Source organism: Myxocyprinus asiaticus, chromosome 4 (assembly GCF_019703515.2).
Source record: "Myxocyprinus asiaticus isolate MX2 ecotype Aquarium Trade chromosome 4, UBuf_Myxa_2, whole genome shotgun sequence".
Taxonomy (NCBI): domain Eukaryota; kingdom Metazoa; phylum Chordata; class Actinopteri; order Cypriniformes; family Catostomidae; genus Myxocyprinus; species Myxocyprinus asiaticus.
The window spans coordinates 8810651-8823491 of record NC_059347.1 but is presented as its reverse complement, the minus strand read 5'-3'; positions in this window follow the sequence as shown (position 1 = coordinate 8823491).

The following is a 12841-nucleotide window of genomic DNA, read 5'->3' as shown; positions in this document are numbered from 1 at the left end:
CAATGTGACAAAGTGTTTACAAGATGAACGGCAGAGGTGAGTAGTAACGCGCTACATTTACTTTGTTACATTACTTTTAAGAGTAGGGTTAATAGTGGGTACTTTTTACTCTTACTCAAGTAAATTTCTAATGATTTTTTAAAAACGTTTTTACAATGGGCAACATTCCTTTCATTACATTACTGGTTTTAATTAAATATGTTTTAATAAATGCACATTTTATTGAGATATTTTTGAATGGGACTTTTACGACAGTGGAACTTTACAATTGCGCTTTGCCACTCGAGTCGAGTTCATGGCTGCAGCAGCAAGCACTCAAAACAAACACTTTCGTCATGCAGTGCCTTCATTTTACACCAAGACAAGTGGATATTTCAAGATTAGAATTGCAGCTCCAACTTAAGATAACTCATTGCGGTGAGTTTTGGCGATAGTGATAATGTGAGCCTGTCTGTGTTGTGGTGATGGTCATTTTCAGGGTGATTCTGTAACTATGGGCTCTTATGACCTCAGCTTCTAAGTATACATTTTTATATCAGTGCTGAAATATATCAGTATCTACTGTATAAATCTGCATTAAGTGTAAATACCTTTTGCTATGCCGTTCGCATGCGTGACTACTGGAGCGCATCTCTGTGCATGTACTGCACAGCAAATTTGCGTTTGACAGATGCAGCATGTTTTTCTCATGGACAACAGAGAACAAGCTCTGAACTCAAAATAGCCTAAAAAGCTTCCAAATACAGAGATAAGGTGCAGTTTGCCCTTACTGTACAGAACTAATGATCTTCGTTCTACACTGAAAATTCTGTAAATACACTGAACTAAGAATCCATACAGGACTTCAATAAAGCATGATCTTACTTCATTTTCTTCAGCATTACATATGATTGGGCCTGTGGAATATTGTTCACATTTTTCACTGTAATAGTTACTAGAAACTGGTTTCCAAACTTCTCTTCTAATTGACAGATTCGTCCAAATCTGACGAGTGTACTTAAAGTGATAGTTCAGCCATAAATTAATGTTCTGTCATCATTTCCGTGCCCTCATGTTGTTCCAAACCTGTGTGACTTTCTGTATTTTATGGAACCCAAATGATGTTAGACAAAATGTTAGAGACTGACAGTCTTCTAACACATTCCCTTTTAAAATATGGAGGAAAAAGAATGCAGTGAAAGTAAATGGTGACTGATGACAACATTCTGTCTGACATCTCCTTAATTGTGTTGCATTGAAGAAAGAAAGTCTTACAGGTTTGGAACAACATGAGGGTGTATGATGAAAGAATTTCCAATAATAACAATAATAATAATAATAATAATAATAATAATTATTATTATTATTATTATTATTCTCTTTTACATGTTAAATGTGTATTTTGTTATGGAATATTGGAGATTAAACGTCCATTATGTTACATATGGAAGTAGCTAGTTACTCGCTACTTGAGTATTCTTTTAATTGGATACTTTTTTTTACTTTAACTCTAGTAATTATTAATGTCATTACTTCTACTTGAGTAATTATTTTTTCAAGTAATTGTACTTTTACATGAGGACAGTTTTTGGCTACTCTACCCACCTTTGGTTGATGGATAGTATGTCTCATCATACATTTTTTTTTTTACATTATTTTAAATCAAGATCGTTTTTGAATTATTATTTAATCATTCTTCAAATTTGGACAATTTACTCAAAAGTTATGAGCACAAAATATCAATTTTGCGGATTTATTGACCAGTAGGTGCCGCTTTTACAAAACGTGGCATGTCTGCTCAGATCATAGTTGCACAAATACACAAAAAACAGTAAATCAAATGTATCCACAATTCACTCACTAACCATTTAGCTCACACTAAAACCACTTGGTGGACTGGTCAACTACAGTACATCTGTAGCTCTATTATGACAAGATATCCTGTCCATATCTTGTCATATAACAAACACTTTGGCTGTGTCTCATCCCGCTCCCTAGTTCCCTATGCTGTGAATCATGAACTGGAATTCAGACACTAGCAAGTATTTAACAAAAACATGATGTTAAAAAGTGGAGTGCTCTTTAGAAGAGAACATCCATAACTAAAAAAAAAAAAAAAAAAAAAAAGGATGTATTTTAATCTTCTTCTAACAATTCTAATACATTTAAATTTAGCAGTATTTGCCTCTTTTATGCACATTAGGAATAAAATATTATTACAAACAAAATCTCTTTTAAAGACAGAAAATAAGGCTTTGATAAAGGCTTCATAATTTTACAACTGAGCTTGTCCTCTGATGACATTCCGGTTAGTGAAAAGTAAGAAGCCAATGCTCACAGATTCTTACGGAGCATTCTGGCAATTTCTTGGGAGTTTTAGTGCACTGGAACCATTTTGACAATGGGACAGCCCTACATCAAACTGTTTATCATAAGGTGGATCACACAAGCTTCTGTCTGAACCATCATTGGTAGTCGCTGCATTGTTTCGCTGAACATTTACAACTATGTCACATCGCCATCTGTCTCTGTCACTCATGTCACCTCAAATCGGCAACCCTCATTGACAATGAAGGACTCCAGTCGCTTTGTTGCAGCAAATCACTGTCAGTGTGAACACCGACATCATAGTGCGAATGTAGTGGAGAAGGCTTCATTGAAGGCTTCATTGATTATAATGGGAGCAATCTAGTTTTGTGAAGTTTTTTATGCAATAAATATCATACATGTATTCTAAATTTGTCAAATAAAAACCATTACAATGCTACACCCAGATGTTGAACCTGTAATTGTAACAAGTTACTAAGAGTGGAGGAAAGTAAAATAGTGAAAAAAGAGTGTTTGAGACAGAGATGAAGTTGCTCACATTTCAGCAACTCAGCAGAAAACAGAATCACACAGAGGCAGCACAAATTAAGATTTAGGGAGGGGCGGTGGGGGGGCGAAAGAAGGAAAAGGAAGGAAAGGGAGCCAAATATGGACACTGTATCTGTTCACTGTACATGTCAAAACCAAACAGTAATTGATATATTTTACATTCCCTCAAGCACAATATCTAGAGACTGGCTTATTGGTCAAACTGACACAATAACTCACAAAGGTCTCTTTGCAATTAAATCATTGTCTTACTAACATACAGTATTAAATCATTTACGTATTCATTTATTAACTACATTATATTTGGTACGCGTACCTGGTGCCTTCCAATGTTTTCTCTAACTGAGCATTTTTTTTCTTGCCACATAAAGATTGCCTTTGTGTTTGGCTTGGTCACTGGGATTATTAAAGCATTATTTTCTGTAAAGCTGCTTTGAAATTATATGTATTGGGAAAAGCGCTGTACAAAACAAACTGACTAGACTTTACTTAAATTTGAGGGTCGTAATTGTGAAAATACACTCACAAAATCGCTGCTGAATGGAATTTGTTCACACAATTCCGATCTTGGGGGCCGATTCTTAGCACCATATATGTAGCAGAAGATGCTGCTGACCATAGTGATCATGGCACACTCTGCCGATGTTGTGCCGAAATTCACTGCCTGCCAGATTCTGACTCCCCGCTACCTGATTGGCCCTTATCCCTAAAGCCCACCCCTACACCCACCCCTAAGGCTAACTTCATTGATCCCTACCCCTAAAGCCCCTGACAGTATCACCGTACCCCAATAATGTGATCGAGATACCTGAATCAATTCTTTTATATGACGAATGTGAGCTTGACTACACCTCACATCTGGATATATACCAGGTTAAAAGGCCTTTCTCCATAAATTGATCATTATTTGATGAATCACTGCTGATATGATTGTTAGAAAATGTACACAAACAGCTTTTTTATATAAAGTTAATTTTACCGCCTGCTTTCCTCTGGCAGTAACACTGTGATGTAAAATGCGTCGGGCAATTTTTGTGAATGAAGCTCATTCTATAATGAGACTAATTTACATAGAAAGGAGGCGTGTTTGCCCAGAAAGGAATGCCAATGACTTAATTTAAATACTGAAGACGCAGTGCAATTTCAGTGCTGTTTGCGCCTGCTTAAAGTAGATTGCGGGTGGTTAAATGCAGCTTTTTGCACTAAAATACCATGTGCAAAATTGGCGAAACTGTTTAGTGAATTTGCCCCTGGCTTGAGTGTTTAATTTTGACTGAAAAGCACAGCCTACTTAAACAACACATTCAAAAACAGTAATTATTTTCATCCCTCATTATTCAGACTGATATCAATGTGAATTAGGAAACAGGAGGTTGAAATTTCTTTAGCTAAACCTGCTCTGTGCTTACTGAAATTCAAAGCACTGCCCCCAGTGGCCGAAGCGGGAGTGTTTTTGAGTATATGGGCACGTGTGAGCTTTCAGCAGTTTCAGCATGAAATGCCCACAGAGGGGCGGCAAAAGCGAGTTGTAAAGAGAATTGTTTTTATTTGTAAATGATGTAATACAGTGAAGAGGAATGCATATTCTATTAACTGTACCCCCAAACCCCAACCCTAAACAGAATCATCACAGGAGTAAAAATGCATACTTAGAAGAAAAAATAAACCTCTAAATCGCTGCTTATGCAAACAGCATCTCACACGCTGCTGATGCAACCCGCTATTAGTCGCATCAGAGGAGAAAGTTAACACACTTGGACTGATGCAAAAATATCTGATGGGAGATGGCGCTTGTCTGTAACTCAGCAGAATGGGGTCAATGTCAGGGTACTGGAACATTCAGCAGCAACATGCCAACTTCCCATGTGATCACGTTGTCATTATTCACCTCTTCTGAATAAACAAAAAAGCTAGCCTTTGTTATTAATCATATTATGTAACTATGAAATTTTTTGGTATATTACGTGTCTTCTATTCACATTAAACACTATATCACTAAAACCAGTGATATAGTTGTTTATGTAAAGCAGGAATATCTATGTAGCAAGTTTACGTAACAGTGAAATTTAATTTAACGAATGATTTGCATGGCCAAATGGAATCTATGTGCACAGATCTCTGCAGAAAATGTTTGCAGATTTCCTTTTACAAAGTTCTACACATCCCCACCCATTTTTATATGTAAAATATTTTGGCTAATTTTGTTATGCTTCCAACTACAGCATCAATAAGAGTGTAACACTCTCAGTTCCATTTAACATATTTGACCATGTTTACATTCATTCCACAGATTTCCACAGAGTTCCCCCAGAATCAGCACAAAAATGTCTGATCATTGGTCATAATAATGGTTTGCAAAGAATGATTCCATGCACACACCATACATATGTTCTTGTTATCTTTGATTTCCCAGAGTTGTATTTTATCTAAAGAGTTTGGGCTCTTGCAGAGATGTAGAATAGATTATTTGCAGCAACAGAAAAGCCTTTGTCTATATTCTGCAAGCGACGGCAGAAAGATGGAAACAGATATAATCGATGCATTTATTTTTTTCCTATTTCTCACTTTGTACAAAAATAACAAATAGCAAATGCAGCAGCCCCAACATACATATTTATAACAAAAATTAGTATACAAACTTTACACTTCCTGCACACACAGGTTAATGTCTGTTCTTGCTGGGCCAGCTGCTCAGCCTGAGGGGGTGAATAACACTGTCCTGCCAAACTGTTGTGCTGCAAGGGCATAGGAGGACATAAAACTACTGGCATTAACAGTCATGTTGCAGTTCAGGGGCACTTTCATTGTAGAGGCAAGGGAAGCAGTGCCTCCAGTGATGATATTAATTAATTATTACAAAATCTGAGATCAAATAGTGTCTATACCACTCATTTTTACTATCTAACAGCAACACCAGTGGATAAAGTTTGAAAGGGAGGCAGCATAACTCTATTACTGTTCATATGACTATTAATAATATTAGCCCAAAAAGAGTTATATTTAGTAGCAATAAATAACATTTACATGAAATATCCTTTTGTAACTGTATTATTGTATTTATTACTTTTGAAGCAATGGAAAAAATGTTGGTATTATGTGGTTTACGAGGACTCTCCATAGCCATAATGTATTTTATACTGTACAATCCCATATTATCCCCTAACCCTACCCCTAAACCTAACCCTCATAGAAAACGTTCTGCATTTTTACATAAAAAATAAATGTAGTATGTTTTTTTAAGCCTTTTGGTTTATGAGGACACTTGAGGTGTCCTCATAAACCACGTTTATAGCATAATTACATGTGTATAATCTAGAATAGTGCTAGTGAATAGTCCTCGTAAACTATATATACCTGAACACACACACACACACACACACACAGAATCATGCAACCAGAAAGAGAAACATCAAGTTGTATGGCCTCTCCAGTGCTAGCAAGACTCCACCTGTGAAGCAACAGCGTGTCTGACGTAAGTGAGAGCCTAGTACTGATCAAAAGCAGTGTGAGGCACAGAGCTATCACCAGGACCATCTGGAGACAAACCTACTACTCCTATATATGGACACAGAAGATATAAAGGGATGGAACTGTTCATTTACCCGGGAAAGATGTCCAGAAACAAGTGAGCAGAAGATCAAGAAAGGTATTTGGGCAAGCATTGCTTAGGCAAGCATCACAACTATTGTGTATTGGTATACTTAGGGTTTATATTAGACACAATATCATCCAAAAGGTTGACTCTGGGTTTTGTCCTCCTAACCCTAAGTATTAAAGAAATGTTCCGGGCTCAAAACAATTTAACCTTAATTAACAGTATTTGTGTCATAATGTTTATTGCCACAAAAAAATAATTTCAACTCGTCCCTCATTATTATAAAAATACTTTTCTTGTCTCTTTCTTCTGCGCTAGCTTCTACTAAACTACTCCAACTCTGAGAACTTTGCAGTTTGATACTGCAGATATTATTGACTTTGTGTGACAAACTGCTTATGTTACTCATTTATAAGTCGTTTTGGATAAAAGTGTCTTCTAAATTACAAAAGGTAAAAATAAATGACTTGTGCAGCTTCATTCATTATAATGGGAGCGATCTATAGTCACTTTTAGAGCTCTACCTCTCAAACTTACAATTAGTTGGCATAAATTGTCAAGACAGTGAGAGCGAGACAAAGAGACCCAAGAGCAGAGGAACAGTTCAAAGGATTTTCTAACAATAAATATTCACTTCAACTGTGCCAGCAAAGACTGAGGATCCCGGCACAGGCTGCAGTAGCAGGGAGAAGTTTGTGGATGCGTGCGTGCCATGGGCAAATCCATGAATAGTGTGTTTGTAGGCGAATGTGTGCATCATGGAAGTCAGGAGCAGATTCTTAGGAATCCTCCATTGAAGCATAGTGAGGTGCAGAGAACAGCGCACAGCAGATTGGAAGGCAATCACTCTCCCAACACTTGGGTAGAGACGAGGAATCCTCTGTTGTAGATTCGTGAGCACAGAGAACAAGAGTACAGCAGACTGGAAGGCAACCATACTCCTGACACTCGGGCAGGGACGGGCAACCAAACAGATACATGAGACAGGACCAACTAGGCAGAGAGAGTGAGGTAAGTTACTTCACACCAAACAACAATCGAGCAAAGATACTGAGAACATGAAGGGATTAAGTAGGGAGTGAATCAGTGGAGAATCAGGTGCTGCTAGCACGCTAATTAGTGGCATGATCAGCGTTCCACTGGGAACAATCAATGTTCTCATGGAAACACTGACCATGCATGCAGGCAGCGCCTGCGAAACATGTAAAAATCACACAGAACAAACCGACAAACTCACATCGGATTCTTGTGCAGGAACAGAGGCAGCTGATAACCGAGGCTGCACTGGAAGGGTGATAACACCGCAGTAGATGATTGCAAGGAGATGTGGGCATACTCAACCCAGACTAAATGATCACTCCAAGAAGACGGATTATGGGAGGCCATACAACGCATGGTTTTTTCTGGCTCCTGATTCACCCGCTCCGCTTGCCAATTTGTCTGGGGTTGGAACCCAGAGGACAAACTCACTGTAGCCCCCAGCTGTCGACAGAATTCTGACCGAAAACGTGACACAAATTGGGGGCCTCTGTCAGAAACCACATCAACCGGGAGGCATTGAATGCGGAAGACATGGTTTATGACTGCTACGGCTGTCTCCCTCGCTGTGGGTAATTTGGGGAGGGTAATGAAATGAGCCACCTTCAAGAACCGGTCCACTACAGTCAAAACAACTGTGTTGCCATGGGGGGGGGGGGGACCAGTTACAAAGTCCATGGCTATGTGTGACCAGGGTCTCGAAGGGACAGACAGCGGTTCGGTGACCGGTCGGGTGGTTACAGAAGGTCTTATTTGTCACGCAAACGGGGCAAGCGGCTACAAACCGCCGTACGTCCCACGCAAGCGATGGCCACCAGAATCGTTGTCTAATGAGCAGCACCACTGTAGGACCCCACAGTAGGGTGTGCGTCCAAACTGACTGCGGAACAAATAACCGAACCACTTGGCATGTAGCAGGGGGCGTGGTGTTTCGTAGTGCAACACGGACTTTAGCCTCCACCTCCCAGGATACCATGCCCACCACTTGAGTGGCAGGTAGGATGGTATCCGGTGGGACGGTGGAGGTCTCGACCTCGAAAAATCGAGAAAAAGAGTCGGGCTGGACATTCTTAGAGCCCAGGTGATACGAGAGAACAAAATTAAAATGTGTGAAAAATAGTTCCCAGCAATCCTGCCTAGAGTTAAGGTGTTTGGCACTACTGATGTACTCTAGGTTCTTAATTTCCATTAGTTCCAGGCATCCTGAGAGCATCCAGCCACCAAACAACATGGTCCACACGTTGACATTTTATGACAATCGTGTTAAAGTTAGTAACGTTAATCGTGTTAAAGTCACAATGAATGAATGCCTCCTGCTGTTGTTTTGAATGAGTTTGACAACTAGCAGAAAATGTTCAAGGAATAAAAACGTTACTTCCTTAAACCGACGAATAGTCCTTAAAATGGTCTATAGCCACAAGACGTAAACATTAAATGTTTTAATATGATTTTAGTGTGATAAAATCAGGGATTGACCAGTGTTTCAGCATTTTACCAGATTACAAGTTTAACCAGCATTACGTTGTCATGACAACGAAGCTGTAATTTTGGATACAACTTTACACAGATAAGATTAAAGCGATTTTATCAAACTAAAACCATGTTAATATACTGTATAGAATGTTTTACATCTTGTGGCTATACTACACATGAAACAGTGTATTTGAATGTTTATGGACATTGCAAGTGCCTTTTTTTAACCATTACTTTTACTTTTTTTAAATAAACAAGGGACTAGTCAAATAAATTTTTTCCTGATAATCAACACTATGCCACAAATGCTGTTGATTGAGCTTAATTTTATTGAACTTGGAATATTCCTTTAAGCTTGAGCATTTGGCACGTGCCGAGTCAGTATTATTTTCACATTTGCCGCATGCCAAGTGTTAATTTTGTAGCCTGTTTGCAGGGTTATCCAACAAATATGTTGACTTGACATGTATGACAGGTTCTTTCTTCTGTAGGAAACTCATAAATTGCCTGCTACCTTGCACTCTTTCTCTGCTCCTTTCTCTTTTAAAGTTTGATTTCAGCTTCATTTCTTTAGTACAACATGTACAACATGACGTGTTCTCAGTTTGAACTGTGCACTGGCTGAACTTGAGGATTAGACACTGATGTATATACACAGTACATATATATATATATATATATATATACATATATACACAGGGTTGGGAGGGTTACTTATATTCTAAACGTATTCTAAATACTTTGGATTAATTCTTCAGCAGTGGTAGATTTTTCACTTGTTTTGACTATAAAAACTCTGCCAGTACAGTAAGACAAAATACACATTAAAACCTAAATATCTTATGCAGTGTTGTTTCTAAAACAAGATAAATCAAACAGATATTGTTTTAAGGATTTTTAGATATTTTTACAGGAAAACAATACAAAAATTATTATCAAGAATATGATTTTTGTCCTAATATCAAAGGTCTTACTAGAAAAAAAGACATTATGATCCAACGTGAATTTTCTTGATAAAGAAAAGCTGACAATTTACACAAGGTTTATTTATATTTCTTCTGCTCCAAACTTACTTCAAACTTACTTCTCTGTCTGCTCGTATGAATGTAACACATCATAAGAAAGTGTTTCACCGCTGTTCAAATGCACTTTGGATCGCATCATTTATATATATAAATGTTTTCCATCTGAAAGGACTAAATATTAAATGAAACAAATGACAATAAAATGCAAAGTAATCTCTTCAGTAATCAAAATACTTTTAAAATTTCAAAAGTCTTCTAAATACCAATTATTTTAATTGTAACTGTAGTGGAATACAGTTACTTATGTTTTGTATTTTAAATACGTAATCCCGTTACATGTATTTCGTTACTCCTCAACCCTGTATGTATATATAGAACTGGATCGCTGACGCAACGGTAAACTGCCTGAGGGAGGTTAAGCCACCGGAAGTGTTCAAGCAGCCATCTTGACATGCCCAAACTCTAATAAAGCATCAATGACTGACAGGCGAAAACACCCCCGTTTCACCTTCTCCGACCTGAGGATACGATAGTTGTATTTCACCCTCTAGTGACAATCATGTTTAAATTTAAATTTTTAATTTTAAAATCCGTTATGGATAATATTCGTTACGAGGGATCGCGATGCCGGTGTGCAGTACAACAATCACCAAAGGAAGCGGCAAAACTGTCCACAATTTGTAAAGTAGGAAAAGCTGTAATATCTGCTTGTTTAGGGTGACAATACGTCCTTACCCCCCGAAAGGGACTTTAAAAAAGTCAGACCGGGATTTCTAAATCACCTTAAATGCCCAGGATTTGGCCGTTTTTATATTGCAGTGCTCTCTGTAGTCATACATTGATACACGTTTGCAATTTAAATCTAGCATATCAGTTTAATTTGAACCAACTTTGCTTTGCGTGTCTCCCTCTCTGCGTCTGCAGCGCGTGTGACAGAGGGAGAGAGCATGCACTCTTTTTCAAGTGACTGCGAGAAAAAGGCACTTTTTGAAGAAAACATAAAACAAGTAACTGTGAACAAACACTTCGATGCTCACAACAAATAAGTCTGAAAATATCTGTTTGTATCTTACCTCAGTTTCAGTGAACTTGTTTACATTTAGATGATCTGTTCGCCACTGAAGTTTGTTAGTGGTGGATACTGTTTGATATACAGTTGTGCTCAAAAGTTTGTATACCCTGGCAGAAATTGTGAAATTTTGGTATTGATTTTGAAGATATGACTGATCATGCAAAAAAACTGTCTTTTATTTAAGAATAGTGATCATATGAAGCCATTTATTATCACATAGTTGTTTGGCTCCTTTTTAAATCATAATGATAACAGAAATCACCCAAATGGCCCTGATCAAAAGTTTACATAACCTTGAATGTTTGGCCTTGTTACAGACACGCAAGGTGACACACACAGGTTTAAATGGCAATTAAAGATTAATTTCCCAACACCTGTGGCTTTTTAAATTGCAATTAGTGTCTGTGTATAAATAGTCAATGAGTTTGTTAGCTCTCACGTGGATGCACTGAGCAGGCTAGATACTGATCCATGGGGAGCAGAAAAGAACTGTCAAAAGACCTGCGTAACAAGGTAATGGAACTTTATAAAGATGGAAAAGGATATAAAAAGATATCCAAAGCCTTGAAAATGCCAGTCAGTACTGTTCAATCACTTATTAAGGAGTGGAAAATTCGGGGATCTCTTGATACCAAGCCAAGGTCAGGTAGACCAAGAAAGATTTCAGCCACAACTGCCAGAAGAATTGTTCAGGATACAAACAAAAACCCACAGGTAACCTCAGGAGAAATACAGGCTGCTCTGGAAAAAGATGGTGTGGTTGTTTCAAGGAGCACAATACAACGATACTTGAACAAAAATGAGCAGCATGGTCGAGTTGCCAGAAAGAAGCCTTTACTGTGCCAATGCCACAAATGACAACACCTTGACACATATCACAGCTTCTGGCACACTGTAATTTGGAGTGACGAGACCAAAATAGAGCTTTATGGTCACAACCACAAGCGCTATGTTTGGAGAGGGGTCAACAAGGCCTATTGTGAAAAGAATACCATCCCCACTGTGAAGCATGGTGGTGGCTCACTGATGTATTGGGGGTGTGTGAGCTCTAAAGGCACATGGAATCTTGTGAAAATTGATGGCAAGATGAATGCAGCATGTTATCAGAAAATACTGGCAGACAATTTGCATTCTTCTGCACGAAAACTGCGCATGGGGCGCTCTTGGACTTTCCAGCACGACAATAAGCCTAAGCACAAGGCCAATTTGACCCTCCAGTGGTTACAGCAGAAAAAGGTGAAGGTTCTGGAGTGGCCATCACAGTCTCCTGACCTTAATATCATCGAGCCACTCTGGGGAGATCTCAAACGTGCAGTTCATGCAAGACGACCAAAGACTTTGCATGACCTGGAGGCATTTTGCCAAGACGAATGCGCGGCATACCACCTGCAAGAATTTGGGGCCTCATAGACAAATATTACAAAAGACTGCACACTGTCATTGATGCTAAAGATGACAATACACAGTATTAAGAACTAAGGGTATGCAGACTTTTGAACAGGGGTCATTTCATTTTTTTCTTTTTGTTTTATGATTGTGCCATTCTGTTATAACCTACAGCTGAACATGAATCCCATAAGAAATAAAAGAAATGTGTTTTGCCTGCTCACTCATGTTTTCTTTAAAAATGGTACATATATTACCAATTCTTATTAATTATTAGCAACTTTTGAGCACAAATGTAGATATACATAACTCGCTCAGGCTTTCAAGAAACAGGAAAAGTTCCCGACTTTAAATAAATAAATAATTACATGTGTAGGATGTTTACATATAAAATCT